The sequence below is a fragment of the Peromyscus eremicus genome, chromosome 5 (assembly GCF_949786415.1).
Source record: "Peromyscus eremicus chromosome 5, PerEre_H2_v1, whole genome shotgun sequence".
Taxonomy (NCBI): domain Eukaryota; kingdom Metazoa; phylum Chordata; class Mammalia; order Rodentia; family Cricetidae; genus Peromyscus; species Peromyscus eremicus.
This window is the reverse complement of record NC_081420.1, coordinates 69,853,018-69,858,516: the sequence shown is the minus strand read 5'-3', so window position 1 is coordinate 69,858,516 and position 5,499 is coordinate 69,853,018. Positions and strand designations below refer to the sequence as shown.

Sequence of the window (5,499 nt, the reverse complement as noted above, 5' to 3'; positions counted from 1 at the left end):
AAACGTGGAAGGGAAAAGGTAAATCTGCCACCTCAGAAGACAAAACCAGATTCCCCTCAAATGGAGGTGCAGACTGCTCATAGGCTGTTAAAATAAAAAATAAAACCAGGAAGCAGATAGCCAGCAAAGAACAGTTCAGAATCTCTGAATGCCTGAATATATCGAGGAAGCCCTCCACTTCATCAGGGCCCAGGGTACAAGCTAAATCATCCCCTTGTAAATCAGCACAAACTAGCTTCCAAAATCAGCAAGATGTCTACACCTTGTGAATTGATGCGCCGCTGAGAAAAGGGCTCCAGGTAGTCTGAAAATAACTCATCGGGTTGCAAAGAAAATCGATCAATAGTGAATGATAAATTAACTAGAGCCTTTTATGAGGGTGGCTAATTCAACAATTAGTTGATATTTATTCAGTATCTAAAAAGGAGAGACACATTTAAGTCGCACATTTAAGATGTTAGCTTTCTGACCAACAATTCATTTTTCACTTAAATGTGTGAACATAAATGTAATTACTGATGGTCCATTAATCTTCATTTGTTTGGAATTAGCCTGAAAATGATAAAGATTGCTTTTAGGATAGGATCTTGAGTGGGCTGAAGCAAGCTCACTAGCGAAGAAAACATCTGAGTCTGGTGGTTTTGTCTCAAGAACTCAACTATTACACAATCATTCGACTATCTGAACAGTTGATTCTGAACTAAAGAATGTTACAATTCCATACAACATGCAAGTCTGTTAATAGTAAAACCAATGGGAAAACATTGGAATTGACTCTAAAATGATTTAAGAGGTGGTATTTGGCTGTGATATTTATTCATATCATTTGCATAAAATTGAAATTCAGCATTAATATGGTTAATTTGATTTCTGCAGACAAATAAGTTATCTGGTTGCCAAATACTCAGCCAAACCAATATTTCACTTTTTATTTAATGATCTATTTTACATTAAAGTTTGCACCTGAAATCTTTAATTAATTCATTTTTTTCCCATTATAACATGTGCTAACAACTTTATTGCCCAGAAAAAAAAGAAAATGCAGCAAATGGGCTGATTAGAGGTAATTTAAGTGTTAATTTTTAATGAGGCATTATCTAGTGAGTTGATTTTGACCAGGCAAACGGTAAGCAAAATCAATTGCCTCTCTTGCTCAACAATCTGGTCCCTTCTCTGTCCCCTCCCATTTCTTCCCGCTCTCCTCTCTCACTCAGGTTAATCACTCCTTGACTGCAAATGTTCTACCCCCTTTCCACCAACATTTGCTGTAAAATTCAAAGATATAAACGATAACAGAACATGAGCTTTGTCCTGAACGTACGAATTTTACCTAGGTTCACACTTTTAAATTACAAAATTATTGAAGCAACTGCCCTTGGATTTACCTGTTCCAGCTGTGAGGAAAACAGGGAATTCTGCACCCACTTTAGGCTTCTAGAATTCTCTTTTGTTTTATCTAACAAGGAAAAAAAGGTTTTAAAATATCCATATATTTGTTTCATTTCCATATTTTCTGTATCTCTGTAAGGATAGAACAAGGTATGATAAAACTACAGTACTCGGTGCTCAGTATTCTAAATTAAGAATTATAATAACAATTTCGAGATGCCATTTCAAAGAGTTCATTTTATATCATATCATTCATAAAGATAATGTATGACTTTTGTAACTGTGTGTGTGTTTAACCAGGTTGTTTAGTTAAAAAATACGTAATTATTAATTCCTCATTAGAAAATCAGTTATGAAAGTAAGAAAACAATTGGAGGGCTCCTGTCTAAGCTCTGTGCAGAGTAACACCACATTCATTCCTTATTTCTAGAGGCTAGCATTTTAGGACAGCATCTGAACACAGCTCACGGCCTACTCTGTGAAGAAACAGAACCTCTGCTGTGCTGAGTCAAGTGAACTAACTATGCTTCACATCTTCTGACCAAGCACACAATTGATTTATGAAACTGTGCTGTGTTGTGTCTGGATTCTTGTTACCAAACAAGAGTTCAGTAATTTCTTCTTATTCATAACACACAGCGTCAGCTATTCTATGTGCTCAGAAAGAAGACAATTCAGAAGGTTTGTGCTACAGTGAAGAGAATTTAGAACAACATATGAAAATGTTGTCTGGAAACCATTGTGAAAGTTCCCTGGCTTTTACAGACACTGCACTTATTGTCTAAACACTTCGCCATTCAGCAACATGACCAGGACATTTTTCTGTAATATTCTGTAAACTTTTCAGTCATATCACTTAAGATCGATAGCTTATGGACAATTCTTTTTTCTTTTTTAAATTACATGAAAACCTAATATTTTGGCTGACTGATAATCTTTTGCTTAAAAACAAAAAGAACTTTTTAGATCTTTACAACTACCTAACTGTTGCTGAAGCACTGGATTAAACATATCAGCAATTTTAGTTGAAAACAAACAAAAATTACTTTCAAACAAACAGAGAGATCCAAACACTATAAGATCACTTCGATGCCTCCCTCTGTCTTCACCACTCCAGCTGTAATCAGTTTCCTGGATAACAGAACATATTCTGAAGATATTCATTGCTCAGATGCCACTGAACCTCAATAAATTCTATATATTTGATAAATGAATGCAAGTGTTTGCATAGTTTTAGTTGTAAAACTGTTAACATCCTTGAATGATATTAATTTCTCATGAAACATTTAAGAATCAGCATGGATCTTTAGGAAGGGAGATGAGAATACCTCAATTCATTTAAACTGTTTGATAGTATTTGTTGTGGAGCAGATACAATCAGGAGATTTAATTAAAAAAAAAAAAAGAGGTGGGCTGGGAGAGGCTGCCAGAGAATAAAGCTATATTAGTTTTCAGTATTTTGGTACATAAAATACCTAAATGTATTCTTCGTGATGATACATGAGCATATCTAGCATTTAAGGAAATGTACTTCAAGGAGTAAGAAGTGTAGCTACTTGAAATTAGAAGTATACAGAATTAAGTAAGGACCATTTAAGATACACTTAGTATTGTATATGTCAATGGGTCAAAGCTGTTATGACTCACAACACAACAAAGCAGGCAATTGTAAAGAAATGTCTTCCAGGTAGGTAATACATTGCAATAGGAAGCTTTTAAATGACATATAGACCAATAGACAATGCTAAAAATAAAAACCACATCCCTTTGTAAAGAGTGTGCTTTAGAAATTGACTGTCATATGCTGGATGGACATTTATGAATTCATGTTTTTGCATTCCTAAGAATTATCTTGCTCAAAAATTTTTCTGATGGCAATTTATATCACCTAGTTGTCCAAATGGATTTTGAATAAAATGTAAAAGCTCTACTCAAAATTCTACTTCACTTAATTCTGGGACAGGGCTTATGCTCTTCCTTTTACATGACAAATCTATCAAAAATAAAGACATTTTCTTTTATACTAGTCAGCAACACTTAATACATTAAGTGTTAGAAATGATATGTATTCATGTGACGATTTTGTTTTACATTGGACATTGATCAGTACCTGCCTCCTGACAAGAAACCCACATTTCTCTTAAGAGTTTAATAAATATTTTGCAATGATTTTAAAGAAAAAGTAGGCCTCAGCAGCTAATCAGTTACATTCAATGACTAGATTCAAGAGTGTCTAGATCAATCAAAAATGCAACCTACAACTTCTATTTTAGAAGGAAGTCACCCTTGTGAGGAGAGGCAGCCAGTTATTTTAAGCGTCGCTCTTGTATTTACAGTCCACAAAACATCCTTTTCTAAATGGCTTTAGGAAATTTAGCTTTTACAAAACTCCTGACTAAATTAATAGACCTGGTGAATAACCAGCAAACCGTTTTGTTCAGAGGGAAGCACAGAAGATTGGTTAAGAACATCCAGGAGAAGGCAAACAAACATGACCACACACGGGGCATCAGCTATTGACAAACCAGAAAAGTCTACACCGTGATGAACTGTTTAATTTCAAAATCTTACAGCCTTAACAAGAAGACCCATCTCAGTAACAGAAGTTAGAATGATGTCTCAGTAGGCCTTTCAGCCCGCCGAGGCTTTTATTCTGAGTTTTGGGGGAATATCTCGAAGTCATCACACGGCTGTTTCATTTTAAATTTCGGCCTTTCACAAAAACAGGGAGGGATTCTCCTGAACCTAACCGGTTGGTCGGCACTGTGAGCCAGCCACTGAGCTGTCCCTTTCTGCCTCAAGAAATCTGCAGCCCGTATTGTAATGCAACTTTTCAAACAGAAGGGGGGAAAAAGAAAGAAGAAAGAAACCCGTTTTCTTGCTTGGGAAAGAGATTTTTTTGAACAATCTATGAAGGTAGAAACGCAGATCTGTGAAAGATGGACGGATCAACGTAACAGAAAAGTTTCAGAAGTCAAAATCGGGTTAAGAACGGGTGATAAAGTTAACTCCACAGCACACCGAGCCAGCGGCCGGTGGGCATCTGGGTTCAAGGGCTCCAGTCTGCGCAGCCAGAGCTTGGAGGTGCCAAGTTTGGGATGCGTTTGTGCTCGGGTCTGAAATGACCGCGGGGTGGGGGGACAGGCACCAGTGACCTCGGGGAGGACGGCAGCCATCGCCCTGTGTTGATTGAGACGGTCAGGAAAGGACGACAACCAGCCTGGACATGTTTCCTTCCAGGCGCAAAGCCAGCACCGAGCCCACCGAACCGCCCGGGGTGGTGTGGGAATCGGTCACCCCGGCGGTGATGGCGAGTGGCCACTTGGCTTTTGCTGTGGGGCCTGAGGGAGCGGTCGCCTCCTCGCCTCCAGCAGGAGTCCTTCCCACCTGCGGCCTGGCCCACAGCGTGCATCCCGGAGTCCTTAGAGGAGGGAGGGGACGCCGGGCACCCAGGGGCTCCCTTAGCTCCGACGAAGATGGGATTTGCAGAAGACAATGCGTTAAGACAATGGATAAGAAAAGAGGGGAGAACTGTGAAGAAGTCGTGCGTGAAGCTGAGGGCGGCACTTTTCTATAGAGCAACATAGAGTGAGACACGAGGCAGACGCGACTTGCCCGTGTGGGTGCCTCCAGTTACCCCAAGAATAACCCCGAGGAGCTTGGAGACCTCGAATGCGGGGAGCGAACCGAGGACCCCGCAGTCCCGGCCGCCGGCCGGCCAACAGCCGCCCCTTCGAGCGTCCTGTCGAACGGCGACCTGGGTCCCGGCCCCAGGCGGGATCCGGGGGACCCCCGAGTCCCTTCCAGGTTCCTGGTCTTGGGACGCCCCGCCCCGCTGTCCTCAGCTAGCGCCCTTCTCCCTAAGGGCGTCCTTCCTCTTTTTCTTTCTTTCTATCCTCCATGCATCTACTAACCCCTCCTTCCTGCACTAGAGTCCACCACACACCGGGCAAAGGTCAAGGACGTGTGCCCCGAGGGGTGCCGCTCCCCAGGCCCTCTTGCAGCCAAGTCAGAGACAAGCTGGGGGGGGGGTCCCCAACCAGGCTCTGCACCCCTTAGCCCTGCAAGGTCAGAGACAGGCACGAGGATTCCCAGCTGGGCCCTGCACCC

At 41.2% G+C, this 5,499-nt stretch overlaps 1 long non-coding RNA gene across 1 annotated transcript; it reads right to left on the bottom strand.

Moving 5' to 3' along the window:
* Positions 1-384: 384 nt before the first annotated feature.
* LOC131910546 (uncharacterized) lies at positions 385-3,449 on the bottom strand. The gene is made up of 2 exons (XR_009379152.1): positions 1,386-3,449; positions 385-552 (listed from the first exon to the last, which is right to left on the bottom strand). It is a non-coding gene; the product is annotated as an uncharacterized LOC131910546 (long non-coding RNA).
* Positions 3,450-5,499: the final 2,050 nt, after the last annotated feature.